The sequence below is a fragment of the Gavia stellata genome, chromosome 13 (assembly GCF_030936135.1).
Source record: "Gavia stellata isolate bGavSte3 chromosome 13, bGavSte3.hap2, whole genome shotgun sequence".
Lineage (NCBI taxonomy): Eukaryota > Metazoa > Chordata > Aves > Gaviiformes > Gaviidae > Gavia > Gavia stellata.
In genome coordinates this window covers 12,989,668-13,006,848 of record NC_082606.1, presented here as the reverse complement: position 1 = coordinate 13,006,848, position 17,181 = coordinate 12,989,668, and positions in this window count along the sequence as shown.

Sequence of the window (17,181 nt, the reverse complement as noted above, 5' to 3'; positions counted from 1 at the left end):
CCATGGAGGAAAATTTTTGTCTGCTGTACAGCAATTTTCTATTGTTGGAAGCATGCCTGAGTGATGACACTGAATCAAGCTTTGTTTAAAATATTTGATCAGTCCACAGCACTACTAACATAACAGAAAGTTCTGAACCCTGAGGCGAAAAGTTCTGATGAGTATGAAAAGGGGAATAGCTAGTTTTGCTTTTTGATGAGCTTTCTTTTCTTGTACTGATAAGATTGCTAGGGATATCTTTGAATACGCCTTTGTATTTTGTTAAAGAATTTAATCTGATGTGGTTACCAGTGATTTGTCGAAATTACATTCTTTTTGGAGGAAATAGAACATTCCTTTTGACCTGCCTACATTATTTGCAAGTATTGATTCACTCAAAGCCTTTAACTACAGAGCTGTGAGAAAAATTGCTCTTTTGCTTTGAACTGGAACTTTTTCTCTCACAGGAACAAAGAAACAAAAAATGTTTTAAAGTATTTTGATGGGTGGAACATTTCATTATAAAATTTAATTTTTTCTTTAAAAGGTATATTTTTAAGAGGAGCAATCTGACATAACAATGGGAACATTTTAATTTGGGATAATGTCAAAACAAAATATTAATATGTTTTAATTTTCTAATAGGTTTTACTCACCTTTTCCCTTTTTACCCTGAAATGGACATATGTGTATTAGTAGTTTGCATTTCATTTGTTTTTTTTTAAAGTAATAATTTGTCTTGCTGTTCTGCTATTAAGACAGAACATGTCATTGTCTCTCAGCTATACTAGAGGGTTTAAAAACACGTTGATTACTCTGTGTTAACACTTACTAAGTTATTTCAAGAAAGTGACCAATTTGATGATTAACTTCAAATGACTACTGTTGGTTTCAACAATTTGCTCAAATACTTAAGCTGCTACTTCAAATTTTTTGCTAGATCAAGGAACAGAGTTTCTTCCTATGCTTCCAAGGCTGTTCTCAACAGATGGAAGGCATTACTGTCCTTTCTGAGAACTTAAATTGCACATGATTTTATTTGGCTCTTTAGAAACATAATAACCCTTTTTTTCTTGAGTTATCTCCTTTTCTAACTAAAAAGTTACAGTCCTTTAATTTCTCTGTGTATGCTATAATGGGCCTCCCTGGCCTATTTCTGTTTTTCTGTCTTTTTGAGATGATGTAATCATCTCTGAATGCAGTGCATCGGAGAGAAGGAAATTGCAGTCTATGTTAACAATGTTGCCAAAATTAGAGAGTCTTAGAAGGTATATGTAAAATGTATTATAATGGTATTACAATTCTTTCTGCAAAATAAAGTTCACAGATTACCTAACTTAATCTTTGCATTTGTATCATTTTCATAAATAACTATTTTTACTATGTACTGATTGCAGAAAGAGTGGCCAAGTTGTATTTCTCTCCATGAGCCTTATTCTCCAGTGGATAAGTTACACAAAGATTATTCCTTCAATGCTATATGTAAGTATCTGTATGAACATGTTCCATTGAATGTCAGTCCAGTCTCAGATTTGGAGAAGAGAATAAACACATGTATCACTGGACTAGAGAAACATGCTGAAAAAGTGTTTTCATTACAGTGTGGACCAGCATATCTAGAGGAATATCTTACTGCCCTTGAACAGAGTAACCGACAGACATTGGCCTAGATAAGTGTTTACAGCTTTTCCTCAGTTTGCAAGTTTGAAGTGTTAAGTTTGTAATTTAAAAAATTCTAATAAGCTGAAGTCCCAATTCTGCCCAGGTTTTAGAAACATTTTGTTTCAGGCCAAAAGTCTATGAAAACATGTTGTTCTCCACAAATCTTGGTGTTATAAAGGAAGGATGAGACACACAGAAAGACCAAAATGGTGATTTTTAAGCCTTCCAATCATTCTGGTGAGGCAGTACGACTATACAATGTGTTTTGTGCACATACGTGTTTAGATGTAGATGTAGTTGTATAAAAAGTCTTTGCCTGATTAGAGCTTTTAATTAATAAAATAATCAATCCAGGCTCTATTTCTAGCTAAACCTTGCTAATATTTTTAAGACATTGTTACTGAGCAAATTGGTGCAGAGGAAGTTCTGGCTCAGACGAGTGAGATGGGCAAAGCAAAGGCATATTACATATTTTTAATTGTTTTTACGAATTAGACAAGAAGGACCAAATTTTGAATTTTCTCTTGGATCCAGAAGTGGGACTACACCTATCTCTGTATGTTTGTTGGGGGGAAAAAACCCCCAACTTGAAAAAGTACTTTTTTTTCTTTGTATCTCCAAAGGTGTTTTGTAGTTACCTTAAGTCTCAATTTTAGATCATTGCTCCTTATCTGAAGTATATTCATAGTTCATAGTATGAATTGTCTTAGCTGAAAATATTGTTTATATTATTGTGTGAAATAGCATTAATTATGAATTAAGTATTTAAACATTTTTCAGGTTGCCAAAGACATTGCTGAGGAGTCAAAGGGTAGAAATGTGGAGGTGAGCTTTTTTATGCTACACGTAAAAAAGTACACAGCATTCTGTCTTACGAATATGATTTGAATTGGAAGTCGAAGAAATACCTCTGATACCAAACCAAGGGAAAGAAAAGGTTTGAAAATCACTCATTCAAGAGTTAGTCCATTTTTCTAAGACTACGTGAATTTAAATATACTGGGTAATGGAAATTCCAAATACAATGTAAATACAATTATTAGTTTTATTCATTTGGCATATTATGGTCAAATCTTTGGAGCCTAGTGTCTGGGACTTTCCAATGTGCTAGATGAGGGACTTGAAAGAGAACAAATGTGTCTCTGGTAATTTGGAATGTCTTGATCCTGGTATTTCTTGGATGTTGGTTAGACTTTGGGCATAACCAGTCATGAACAGGTTCTTTATTTGAAATATTAATGTGAATACTGATAAAACTGGGCCCTAAATTATTAATAACCCATTGAGTTAATGTATTAAGTGATTCAAAATTTTTAACATAAGGCCATATCATATTTGTAATTTGGCTTATTAAAGCTCAATTGAAGTTTCTATTGGAGAAACTATTGACATATGTAAAAATAAAAAATCTTTTGTTAGATTCTTCTGAGACATCTCAGAAATTTGGCATGGGTTTAGTCATTTTCTGATAGAAAAGAAAATTTTGGGAAAGAAGAAACTCACAAGAAACAAACCTCATCAAAGATTGACGTGATCATTTCATGCAGTTTGACAGACTCTTAAAGGTAATAAAAGAAAGCAACTGCTAAAGACAGTATTTTTAGAAAACGGGGTCACCAGCAAGTGAACACCTCTATTGTGAAATATTTTTTAAATTTTACTTCAGAAAAAAATTAGTTATATGTTTGAAATAGTATTTTCTCACTGGAGCAGCTATTTAACACAAAGGGAACATAATAATTAGCTTTAATTACTAACTGTTTTTCTTTTCTTTTTAGAGCTATAACTACACTGGTTTCATGGTAAGACAACTTTCAGAATTAGCAAGACATTTGGAAGCTCCAAAACTTTGGGACTTAGTTATAAAAGCTCAGCATTTCCAAGTATGTCCTCTTTCTTTCAGTATCCTGAACAGAAGCTACTGATAAAGAGCATTGAAAATATTTGGACACATTCATCTTTTTGTTCCATTTTCATACTCCTTTTAGTATCACTGTTAGCAGTTCTGGAAGCTATGAAATTGACAAATCCAGTGGTCATTTATTATTAGGAGCCATTATTGTTGAAGGATTCTTCTTGCTGCCTGCTGCCCTGTCCTCATGTCCCGGAGTTGACCAATAATTAAAGTACTGAAATAAATAATGTTAAACTAGTATTAAACTTGAAAAGAATTTCAAAAGTAAGGTAAACCCAGAATTAGAATGTAGAATATGTAATTTTATTGCAGTCCACTTTAGCATATATATTACACGTCATCTTAAATTACATGATAAATTAAAAAAAAAATCATTGAGTACACAGATCTGACAATGCTCAGGGCGTGAATTAAGATTATGCAGTGAGATGATTGTCTGTAACACCTACGTCTGATTTGCTGCAGGAACTGTAGGATTGGTAAAGTAGGAGTTTGCAGCAAGTATGTAAAACACTTGAATGCTATTATGCAAATGAATTACAAATTAATTTCTTCTGTGGGTGATCATTCACTTTTACTCCACAGCTGATGGGCATGAACCTCAAGGTTGTGAAACTGATCTTGTAGCAGCAGTGTCAGACAGGGCCTCACAACATACTGAAGTACATACTCATGCCTCCCACCTGAGGGCGTAAAAAATGAAGACGTTCCTTATTTCGTTCATACGACCGACAGCAGCAAAAAGCAGCAGCTGGACACTGTAAGGGCTTCAATGTGCACTGTTATTTAATGCTAGTTAACAGCTCTTTTTTGTCAGCCAAGGCAAGGTTTATTTGATGATATGCTAATTCCCGCAGCGTGCATGCACCTGTCTTTTACATGATTGATGTGAGGTACTAATGTAAATGTACATGTAAAGGTAAAGCTTTTGCACCTGCCCCTTAACTGAATTAGCCACAAAAATTGTAAATGACAATTTATAGTATTATTGCAACCCTAACCTTTCTGTTTTGATTTTTTACTCACTTCAGTGGGAATTAGCTATGACTTTAAATACTTTAGTTACTTCACTAGCAGACAAATGAGAAGTCATAGTCTTTCCTTGTGAATTCAGTATTTTAAGTAACAGCTGAAAAAACAGGGCTGATTTAGCGATGTCTCTCCTGTCTTCGTGACCTGCTTCAGGCAGTAATCCCTATTCCTGTGGCTAGTTAGTTGACTGGTGGGTCAGCGTAGCTTTCTCCTTGGGAAAGTCAGGGTGGGGGAGAGTCAGAATTCATAGCACTGTGAAAGGCCAAGATACAGTACATTAGATTTTTTTATGACTTCCACTTGAAGTGGAAATGTGTAAGCTTTCATTAATATTTATCTTTAAAATGGAAATGCTTAATGTAATAAGATACAGATTAGATAAACATACATACTTAGAGTATAAATTAGACCACAAGGAAAAAAGTAACTTTATTTTATGAACACATTTGAATTCTCACTATAGAAACATTTTAAAAATTGTGTAAGTAGCTATACAAAGTTACTTCCTTTATGCTGTAGGATCAGTAGAATTGCATTGGTACAGAAATACATATAAACAAGAGGAACAAATTCCTAATAGCCACATGATTACCACCAACATAAAACAATCATTAATATGTTACTGGTATCAGATACTCTGAAATCCCGACTTTTGATTCATTTTGCATAGTAAGTTGTTATTACTAATCAAATTAAAAATAATTTTTTCAACTTTTTTTTGCAAATTAACTTATTAAATAGTATTACACAGACTGAATTTCACAATCTATGTTAAAATAGTTACTAACCGATAAGACTGAAGAATATTGCAAATGTTATGTCACTTACATACTGCATTTTTCTGAATGAATTTTCACTGCTTCAGATTTATAAATGAAGGAAACTGTTAATTCCTGTAATTTGTCCAAGTCCAAATACTGTCAAGCTGATAAAAACAAGTTGTCCCAAGTGAAGGATAGATTTAAAATTCAGATTGTTGAGCAGCTGTGATAAACTCTATGTCTAAATAGTGACCTGTTGATACTACTTGCTGCAAAACGTGTGCGCACGAATCTAACATTTTTGAGAAAAAGTGTTTACATACAAACAGAAGCATGCTTGTTGAAGTTGACAGAGAAATATCAATACACAGAAGTAATCACTAGTCCTACAAAATATAAAATGTCATATTTTTTGCATAAAACCTAATGTCTTAGCACTCAAAGAATGGCTGTAGACCTTACTACTTGCACTGGATAAAAATCTTATGTGAGTTTATAATCTACAGCTATTCCTGTTAGAGGCGTTTGTAATACGCTGCCAGAACCGGATGTAGCTTTCTGAAATACCACATCTATGTTTAAAAAAAAAAAAAAGAGTCTTTGGAGGACTGATTTTAAAATTTTGTTTATTTGTGCTTAAATATGTGCAAATGTACCCAGAGAAGCAGAATGCAAGGAATATGGAAATCCTATTGGCACTCCTGCACACAGTTCTGGCACAGTTTAGAATCAATGCTTGCCTCCTAATGTAAAAGGAAATAAGACAATCCAGTGTCTTCATCTGCTTTGTTGTTGTGGTTATTTGCAATATTTCTGTTCTTACAGATATTTTAATTATGTAATAAATTTAATACAACAAGTATGACTTGCTGTCTTACTGATTCTGTATACCTTAATTTACTTTAGGTATTTAGACTTTTAGTCTTAGGTTTACTGAAAATTTTAAAAAACAGTAAAAATTTGAGAGAGTTGCAGGTATTCGGCAAATCCAGATCAGTCCCCAAAGAAGCAGCTTTTGTTCTTCTCAGTAAAAGCTAAGCATTTCCCCTGCAAGTTTTTTTCCCTTCAGTATTTCTGCAAACCGAAAGAAGTTCCTATTTGCTTGTGGATTGTGTTCCAAATGAAAATGCTTGTACTTTTTACCTTTGACTAATTTTGGTTTGTTTTGTGGTTTTAGGATTTTTTAAATCTCTGCATTCAGTGTAATAAATATTTTATTGTTGTTTTGACAGAAAAATGTTTTCAAAGTTTGGAGAAGTTTGTCCCTCTCAAGATCATTGATTGCAGTGCTTCAGGATTTTTTTTTGGTTGTGGTTTCTCCAAAAATTTAAGGTATAAATTAATTTCAAGCATTCTTTGATCTGTTATTGTGAAACAAATAAGCTGCACATTCTGCAAGTACAAAAATGCAAGTGTTTTGCTGATTAAGCTCAACTGCATCAAGTATAGGCCCAAGACTAATTTTTCACATAACTTTAAAGAGCAGTAGTTGAACATATGAAGAACTAATTTAGTTAGTAGGTTTATACCATGAAGCTTAAAATAAACCTTTAGATCAAATGGACTCTTTATTTTACTTTGCTTACTTTGTGTAACGGTGCTAGGATTTATAAGAGGTATGAGTTTGGAATATTTAGGTTAAGAACATAAATCAAAGTGTATGGATTATGTTACCTCAGGTGATCACTATGTTCTTTATTAAGAAGAGAAGGAAAATATTCATATGGCAGGAGATTGTGATTATGTACCCTGGTTTTGATTCAGTACAGCACTTAGATTCCATCTTAATTGTTGGCTGATAGACTTAACATATGCTTCAAATAATGTGTTTTCTTAAGTACTATTCTGAATCAGGAACTACTGCAATATACTAAAAAAAAATCTATTAATACATTTAGAAGAACAACATATTGGAGTAAGAGGTTAAACTAATTTAAGAATATGTGTTTCAGTGGTACTCCTTTGTGTTGTCAATGCCTCACATCATAAGGTAAACATGAGCTTTAATAATGTCATGCATCAGTATATTAGCACACAACTATATCTGGATTTATGCTGATACCTTTTTCCTCATTTTTTTCCCCTTTGAAGCCTAACCAAGAAGATTAAGGCCACTTGTTTGACAGAATTGCAGATTTTATGGCACATTTTCTTCTTGTTCCCAGCGATGCTAAAGGTGCTTTTTTTCAGGTAACAGTACAATTAGCATTTTCAGTGATATATGGGTAGATGCTCATAAAAGTATTAACATGTCACATAAACCAATTTACATGTATCCAGATTGGCAGCATTTGGCTCCAAAAGAGTAAGTACCAGAGAGAGAACAATCAAAAATGGTGAGGAAAAGCTAGAAATGATCATGGGCAATCAGAAGTGATTTTTAGGCTCATATAATGTGTGGCTAGTAAAATTTAATTATAATATTAAAAGATGTGATTTTTTTAAAAAAAAGTCCTGTGTTTCATTAAGTATAATGATTATTTAAATATTAATAAATAATACTTTATTCTGCATCCTAATTTTAACCCTAAGTGACTTGTTCAAAGTACATAGTTTCTTGAAATCGGTATCTTCCAGTTTAGGCTTAACTGGGAACTTATACACTGATCAAGCAAATTTTTGAGAAGTGAATTACCCTATTGTTGATACAGTTGCCTAATGTTTCACACAAATAATAAAAGGTTGTACTTTTATTTTTAGCAGAATGGCTTTGCAATTACTACAGTTCACTTGAATATTTTTACATTTACTAAAAAATTGTAATATGAAATCTCTTTTGTAGCATTTTTAGATACAGCGTTATTCTTATTGTCAGGTATATCCTGATTGTTTGTCACAGGTCATTTATGTCGCTTTCTATGAAGCATTTCCTGAATCTATTAAATGTTTTGATGATGATTTTAAGAATGGATTGGTAGGCTTAATTTTCCAGTGGATATCAGGTACTGGTAGGGTTTTTTCCTTCTTCCTGAGACATATTTTGTCCACACATTTCACATGCATTTCAATGAGAATCCATTGCTTTTTCCCCCAGTAGTTATATACTTATATATACATACATAGAAAATTCAGTACTAGGAATACTATTGTCAAAGCTGGCTTTCTCTGCTTAATAATAATAATAATAATAATAATAATAATAATATCATCTTAATTCTGATTGTTGGTATATAAATATGGATAAATAGTTTAAAACACTCGCCTGGAAAAGAGACAAAGAATCTGAGCTGACTATCCATGGCATTATCTCACTTTAAGGAAAAATAAAACTGGATCTGACAATTCAAAATTTTTTTGGCAAAAGCATGTCAAAGCATGTAACCTGTTTGAATTGTTAAACTGTGTTGTCTAGATCTGTCCTGACAAACCTGTTTAGTATCCCACAGCTGACACAGTGGAGGCATATTGCATTCTAATTATTTATTTGTGTAGCAAGATTGGCTGGACTGGACCTCCCAGTGTTCAATAATGATAAAGTCGTACTGCAAATATGAGACATTTCTGACAACCTGCTTGCATTTCTATCTTTCTATCATGATACATGTTAGATCCAGTTTTGGAACTATTCCCGTGTAAGATGACTGAGGATGAAGCTAGATTGGCATTTTTCAGATGGACTTAATTATATATTTTTCCCCATTAAATTAAGCTCTGATGTCGCTTGGTGTTTAAAAGCTTATATGCCTCAGTTAGAGTGGATGGGAACTGGTAATCTCCTTAGAGATGGTATCAGGATGATACTGAAAACAAAGTATTGTATTTTTAGGGTTATATATAGGCTCTAATCCAGTCCAATCATTGCCTTATTGCAGTGACTCTGTTCTGTAGTAGCTCTTTTAGCTGTAAAAGTACTTAACTATTGCAGAATTAGCCAGCAAGGATATAATCATACCCAGAGAGAAAACTTATAATTGAACTGATGAATGCAGATTTCATTTCACTGCTTTCTCTGTGATACTGTGTAGGAGAAGTATTCTGGAAAAATCTATGGTAAGCACATAAATGCAGTCAGGAAGGAAGCCTTAACATTCAAGCCCTAAGCAAAACCGTACTAGTTCTTGGAAAAGCTGCTGAACATAGTGAGGATTTTCTTTTTTTTTTTTTTTTTTTTTTGGTTAAAACAGAAGACTAGGAGATCTTCCTCAGTAGCTATTTGTAGGTGGCCTTGAAGGTATCTCTTATAAAAAATGGTCACTTAGTATAAATATTCTTACAGGATTCAGACTGTACCTGTCCTAGAAGTTTCTATTGGAAGTAGTATTATATTACCATTAAATATCTGCATGTTTATGATTTTTAGATTGTGTATGTCATTTAATATCCATTCCAAAACTTAGATTTAGAGCAGATTTCTATCCTTAGTGCTCATTTATTTAGATTTCATGACAATGTGGATTTCATTATCTTGTATGTTGAAGCCGATTGACAAATGCAATAGAAATATGTTTTTGAAGTAGATATAAAATACAGAAATATTTTCTCAAAACCTTTCTCTGTGTCAGTCACTGTTTGTTGGGCAGAATTTTCTTTCTAGTTACAGACAGAGAAAGTTGTATGTAGAAAAAGATTACCCTGAAAAATTTAATTTAGAGAAGGTTTACATACTTCAAAGTTATATATGCACCAAACTCCAAATGGGTCTTTAACTTGGAAGAGCTGGGTAAACCCACAGTATACTCTGTAATGTGTAACCACTATAAATAGATAATGGATAGAATTAACTGAAATTTAGTCAGACCAGAAAAAAATCACAAGAAACTAGGAGACCACTGCTATGGCATAGATTCTGTATCTGCATGGAACTTATGGTGTGGGAACTGTGCAAAGTTCTACTGGAATGAATATTGGAAACCACTGAATAAAGTAAATTATGTATTGCTGCCAGAATAATTCACAACCTCAACGAAATATATGCAAATATATTAAATTACCAGAATTGGAACAACCACAAAGCAAGGATATTCACCGATGTGCAAAACCAAATAGAAGCAGAAGGAAGATAGCAAAAACTGTCCTGGTTGACTTTAAGTATATGAATATAAATGTTTCAGTTAACAGGCTTGGATCCCAAGCCTAAAGTTGACCATGGGCATAAAAATTTGCACATTGGAGACAGGAAAGAAAGCAATTTTAATTTCATTTGGGAAGATTCGTAGGGTGATTTTCAAAAATAACATAAACATTTTTTCTAAATTAAATTTTTAATTTTCAGGTCTAAAACCAAGGAAATTTGTGTGGAAGAAATGGACTCTCGAAAGCTTTAAAGTTGCCACAGTAAATCATACCAGTAAAGATGCTACTGCTGACATACAAGCTAATGCATCTGCCAGTTCTACAGCAGCCAGTAAGTCTTGTAAATATTTTTAAACACATAATGCACGTGCACATTTTGGAATGAAACTTATAGTACATTGCAAAATCTAATTGTCAACATAAATTATTAATAATATTTTCAGTTGCCTTTACACAAACCCAAAATGTTATAGCAATTAAAAATGAATTGTGGATTTTGATCGACTCTAAACATATGTCCTCCCAGTATACTGATACTTCCATTTAATTAAGCTGTAAACAATATTACAAGGTATTTAAAGAAGCTGCTGATACTCCATCTAGTAAAATCTGATGGTTTCGATTTGTCAGTTCCTCTAATACTCATGACAGCTACTCTTTTTTCTACTCCTTTCACTGGCACCTGGCTCCCATTTTCAGTATGTCTTGCATTCTAGACTCTAACGTCTACTCCTTTGTCTTCCCTGTCCTGATGGATCAGATCTTTGACTTTTATTCTTTCATACTAGCCTGCTGTTCTTTCTCATTGCCACTATTTTAACATCTTTTCTTGAGTTTTTTGTGCTGATATTGCTTCTAGCTTGCTCCCTTTCTGAACATGATCCAGCATTTTGTTTCTTCAAGCTAGCCAGCTTCTTCTCTCTTTCCCCTGCCTGAAATTACTGTTCTCCTAACAAATACAGCCATCGTTTTATGCTACCAATCTTCTCTTACTCCTTTTTATCTTCCTTCTACCACAACCATAACCGAACAACTTTTCCCAACCTTGCCTTTTTTTTCCCCATCCTTTTTTCCATGGGCTCATATGCTTTTTCTGGATTTAGATCATTCCCCAGTCACCAAGGTAGGAAAATATCTGGGAGAAAACTCATAAATTTGCATCATAGGTGTCATTTAGGGCAGAGAAGTCTGTGATTCTTTGATTTTCTATTTTCTAGTGTATAATTGGCTATATAAAACGGGGATATTCATTGCCAGTCTTAAAGATAAGCTGAAGAATGATTTTAGAAATTCTTTAGTGATGGAATCCACCTTTTCCCATCACCTTTAGTGATGGGAAAAGATATCTCTGTGCAAATTTTCAAGGCTACTCACCCCACTCTGTTGATAACCGTCTTTCCACTCCCCAGCCCCTACCATTTTCAGTGATATCACTCTGACACGTTTTCTCTACAGTTATGTTAAATGCTTAGGAAAAGATAGAGGGTTGTCTCTTTTATCTGTTAATGATAAGGAGGGAAGGTTTGGAACATGCTGTACTCAGGAAACCCTGAATTAGTGAAGTACTGCTGACATGTCAGAGGAAGGGAAGTGTTCTGGCGTATGCCATGATTCCCACAAAGCTTTCTCTTGTAATGTAGATGTAAGAGAACTGCGTGGGGTTTTCCCAGTGGAACAGACTATCTAAGCAAAGAGGAGAGTTGCTTTTGAGACCTAGCTGAAGGACTTGGTCTCTACAAATGAATACAGCTTTGTAGAATCTTTGTATGGATTGGCTATGCACATCTGTGGCTTAGTAAAGTGAACTATCTTATTGTCATTATGTATTGCCTGTTAGCTTTCCTGAATAATTTTCCTTTTTTACTTTAGTATTTCTTCAAGTACAATTAAAGAAAAGATATGTGGTTTCTTTAAAGTTGAAAGTCAGTGTTACTCTCCTCATGTTACAGTCTTGAAAGGAAATTCTTGTTTACTGAATCCATTTTTTTGTGTGTTGCTCAGTTTGCAGTACAGTTTTTAGAAACAGAAATGTATCCATGTTTTTGAGCAGAGGAACATTTGGGTTTAAAAAATAATATGCTTTTACAAAATGTAAAAACCAGTGGAAATATTTGCATGATTTTTATGAATTCCAATGGTTTTGTTCTGGTATAATCGTATTTCCTTTCAGATCTTCGTCATTGTAGTACTTTACTAATATATGAAACCAAGAATATGAAACTGAGTAGAAAGTGATTATTTGTGAAGCAGGTTCAGTAAATCACCTCAGCTGTTATAATAACAATTCTAACCTAACTGAGTCTGTTTTAATGACAGTAATTTCTGAAGTCACTGAAGCTATTGTTATCTTGATGTTTCTCTCCAAGATATAATGACTTGGTTTTTTCTATGACAATAAAATAAAAGGGAGAAGCATTACTATTTTAGTTCTTCCTGTTATAAACCTATTCTGTGATCTACCTTATTGCTTTAGGGTTGCAGTACACTCACAGTTTTGTTCAATAATCACTTGTTCTCTTTTATGACCACTGAGAAATTACTTGCTTGTCCAGTTCCACTTTGGTGCCTAGTTTTCGGTGAAATCAATAGGAATAGGGTGTATTTGCAAGTTAGCTGTCATATTAACATGTCATGTCTTATACAAGAATTGAGTGTCCATGGTTTCCAAATGTTCCCTTTCCTCTAAAGGTCTCATCTGGTGTTCCTGTACTGTGCAATAATATCACAGCAACTCACAGAATCACAGAATCACTCATACAGACATAAACATGCTAACCTTGTTAGCTATTTTGAACAGAGATTACAATCTAACTATGACAATATGGTGTCCTGTGTAGCAGGACTATGAGTGTGGGTAGAAACAGCTACATCTCCTCTGCTGACCTGTGCCCTGTTGTAATTAGTCTGGTAATTTAAAGCTAGTGTGGCTGTATGTTTAATGTTTTAGCAGCATGTACCAGACTCAGACTTCTTTTTCTTACTTTTGAATAGGACATTGAAAGTGGCTTGCTTAAAATTATATAAGAAATCTGTAGCAGAACCAGGTTTCAAAGGCCAGTAGATGAACCACGAAAACTCAGCAGTCACTAGCAGATGACTTGATTCATGTCCATCACAACTGGTGCTGTCCAAGGTAATAGTAAATTGTGTTTATGCTTAGACAGCCAGTTGTAATTGTAAAGGGAGTCGGTCCTGAATTCTGATAAAAATCATACCACATAACATTATTATTATAAAAACGTTTCTAGTGGTAATAAAGATATTACTGAATTCGTTGGAAGAATAGGGGGGTGATTCTTCCTCTCTACTCAGCACTGGTGACAACACACCTGGAGTACTGTGTTCAGTTCTGGGCTCCTTAGCACAAGAGAGACGTGGACATGCTGGACAGAGTCCAATGAAGGGCCACGAAAGTGATTAAAGGACTGGTGCATCTCTCCTGTGAGGAAAGGCTGAGAAAGCTGGGACTGTTTAGCCTAGAGAAGAGAAGGCTCAAGGGGGAACCTTATCAATGTGTACAAGTACCTGAAGAGAGGGTACAAGCAGGACTGAGCCTGGCTCTTTCCAGTGGTGCCCAGTGACAGGACAAGAGGCAATGGGCACAAACAAAGACAGAAGGTTCCATCTGAGCATCAGGAAACACTTTTTTACTGTGAGGGTGACTGAGCACTGGCACAGGTTGCACAGAGAGGTTGTGGAGTCTCCCTCCTTTGGAAATATTAAAAAAACATCTGGACATGGTCTTGGGCAACTGGCTCCAGGTGGCCCTGCTTGAGCAGGGGGTTGGACCAGATGACCTCCAGAGGTCCCTTCCAACCTCAACCATTCTGTGATTCTGTGAATAAAGTGAGGCAGAGATTCTTTTAATTAAAGGTGGGACAATGAAATATCTTTGGTTGGGGTTCTTCCCTTCGGGAAGATGGATATAGGCTAGAAGTAGTGCCTCTGCTGCTGTATAAAAGCAGAAATATATAAATAAGACATTACATAAGGATTTGAAGGAGTTGTTCAGTTAACATCACACCATAGATATGTCAGTCCATTGTTGGCACACGGTCAGAAAATAGAGGTGCAAGCCAATGAAGACTCGTCCTTGGAATGAGTTGTTTTCAGTGTTTACTTTGCAAAGCTAGAAATTTTTTTTGTGTGTTTTAGTCTTACAAAATTCTGAACAACATCCAAGTGACACAAATGCTTCCTAATTTCACAGACTGTCTTAGCTCCAGAAAGAACTTTGTCTGCAGAGGACTGAGCCCTTAAAATTGACCAGTCTAACTCCTCAAAGATGGGGAAGCTGTTGATATATGTAAAGTAAACTTGTAATGTGTTTCACAAAGTTATCTGGGTACTAGGTAAGGCAAATACCGATTTTCATAATGTAGCTGAGCACACGAGATATCTACTTCCTGTTGAAATCCATTGAACTTTGGCAGCCTACTTAACCTGACACCTTCAAGTTCTCACTAGATACAAATATCCACCATTTAGGTAACCTGGTATCCTTTAAGATCTGTATTTCATTGAACAATACTCAGTGTTCAGATCTTAAACCATCTCTGCTAAAACACTATTTTAGAAATTATGTTAAAAGTAAGGATTCTTATTTGATATGGGACTTTGGTCTGAAAACACTGTAACCTTTATGTGATAAGTTTATGCATCTTCATTCAAATTCCTCTGCTTTTCTGGTTGGCACTGAAGGAAAATAGTTTATTCTTGTGAAGAAGTAATTTCCTCTGAAATGACTTCTTTTTTTTCCCCTCTGTGTTAAGAGTCAATCTTTTCAAGTGCCAGGCCTCTAAGTAAAAGAGGTTCCTTAATGAAACAACCAATCTTGGTAAGCTAGGATCTGCCTTCCAAACAGAACTGAAGAAAATCTCCCTTTTTAGGTCTGGAATGTAAGCAGTTATAGAATTTCAGTGTCTGGAATGCTTGAGATTTACAAGCTAACTTTCCTCAGCCAGGTATTGTGAAATTATTACAGAGCTCAAGTTATAACACTTGGTAGTTTTAATACTATATGAATGCTTCTTTTTTTTTTTTTTTTTTTTGCAAATTTTATAATTAAATTCTGCAGTTGTATCTTATGTAAGACTATGAATTTAAATGTATGGTGTTAAAAAGCTTTTTTAGAAATTTTGCTGTGAGAATATCATTAAGGTTAATATAAATGTCATGTTAAAAACCTCATGCAACTCCTTGAATATTTTCCCATCTGTGTTTCTGCTTTAAAGACATCCTAATCTTCAAAATTATTCTACTAACAGCACAGAGAAGTTAGCTTTTTTCCCTGCTAATAAATTCACCTTCTCCCCTGTTTTAAGTAAACATGTGATTGAAATAAGTGTTACCTTTTAAAACTCATCCAGTGATGTAAACAGTTGAATTTCTTTTTTTGGTTATTAAATGTTAGTTAAAAAAGGACTGTTTCCCTAATTTGGGGAAACTCAGCCAACCTGTCACCTTCAATTTCCCCATATGTTAAATGTTATGAGATTATTATGTTTTTTACAGTGCTACTATTGAGGAGTTAGATTGCATAGGCTTATGAAGAATTTAGACTGGTCGGGTACTGGTTGTTGAGTGCACTGAAATACTGTTGTTCTGTCATTACTTTATTGATTTAATGTTAACTTACATTTTGCTTCAGCTCATTCAAAAAGAATATACATCTATTCTTCAAAAAGTAATTTGAAACAGACAAGTGTATTTTAATAATTACTGAATTGATTAATCATTTAGTAATCTGATTATTACAGATGCATGCACAGTGATGTTTTAAAGTACTTGCAACAGAACTAAAAGTGAGACCATACTGTACCATATCATGTCTTTTAAACATCATGGAAATTGTCCAATTGTCATTTTTTTATTGTGTTAAGGAATGTATTTACACTATTTTGCATACCTTTAATGACATAGAAGTTGTTATAGATAAACTATGAGGCAAATATGTAATTATCCCCCTAACATAGAAAATGTGTTTTGTGTAGTTGTTCAAAGAGGTTGAACTGCACTCTAAATGGCTGTTTTAACAAAAATAACTTTCGTATGGAATCATAGACTCATTTGGGTTGGAAGGGTGCTGCAGGTCTCTTGTCCCATCTCCCGCTCAAAGTAGGGCCCACACTGATTTTAGACTAGTTTGCTTAGGGTTTTGTCCTGTCAGGTCTTGAAAACCTTCAAGAATGGAGATTCTGCAGTCTTCTGTGAAATTCCCCAGACGAGATTATCTCATTTCTGTGTCACAGAGTATTTACCAGCATTAATACAACAGATAGTAAGTAGAACCTTGTTAATTAAATTTAAAGAGCCTGTGTAATGGAGCTGTTTCTGGGAAATGTGGATGGTTATTGAAGGTGGCTTAATGGGATGGTTACTTAAACTGCAGGAGCTTATATTTCAGTTCTAAACCACAGTCTGTTTACACTTTGTAGTATCTGTGATAAACAAAGAAAAAAGCTAGATGAAAGCCAATGCATCTGAAGGAAAAACAAAGGAATTACAATTGAGAGTGGCTTTTATAGCCCACTTTGTTTGGATTTTCTTGAACCTTTAGTATTATAAAGGTTAGTAATGAGCCATATCCAGACAGGTGTATCGGTTTCTTTTCACACGAACCTGTTTTCCTCTCACATGGTATATTGCATGATTGATGTTAAGGTTGGATTGTGATGTAACTGATATAAGAGGCTTTTGTGAGGATTTCTGACATCTATTTGAATAATACCTGTTAAAATCTAATAGATTCTTTTTTTTTTTTATCCTTATCTTTTAATAATTTGCTACTGTAGATCATTACTATAAATTTTCTGATTA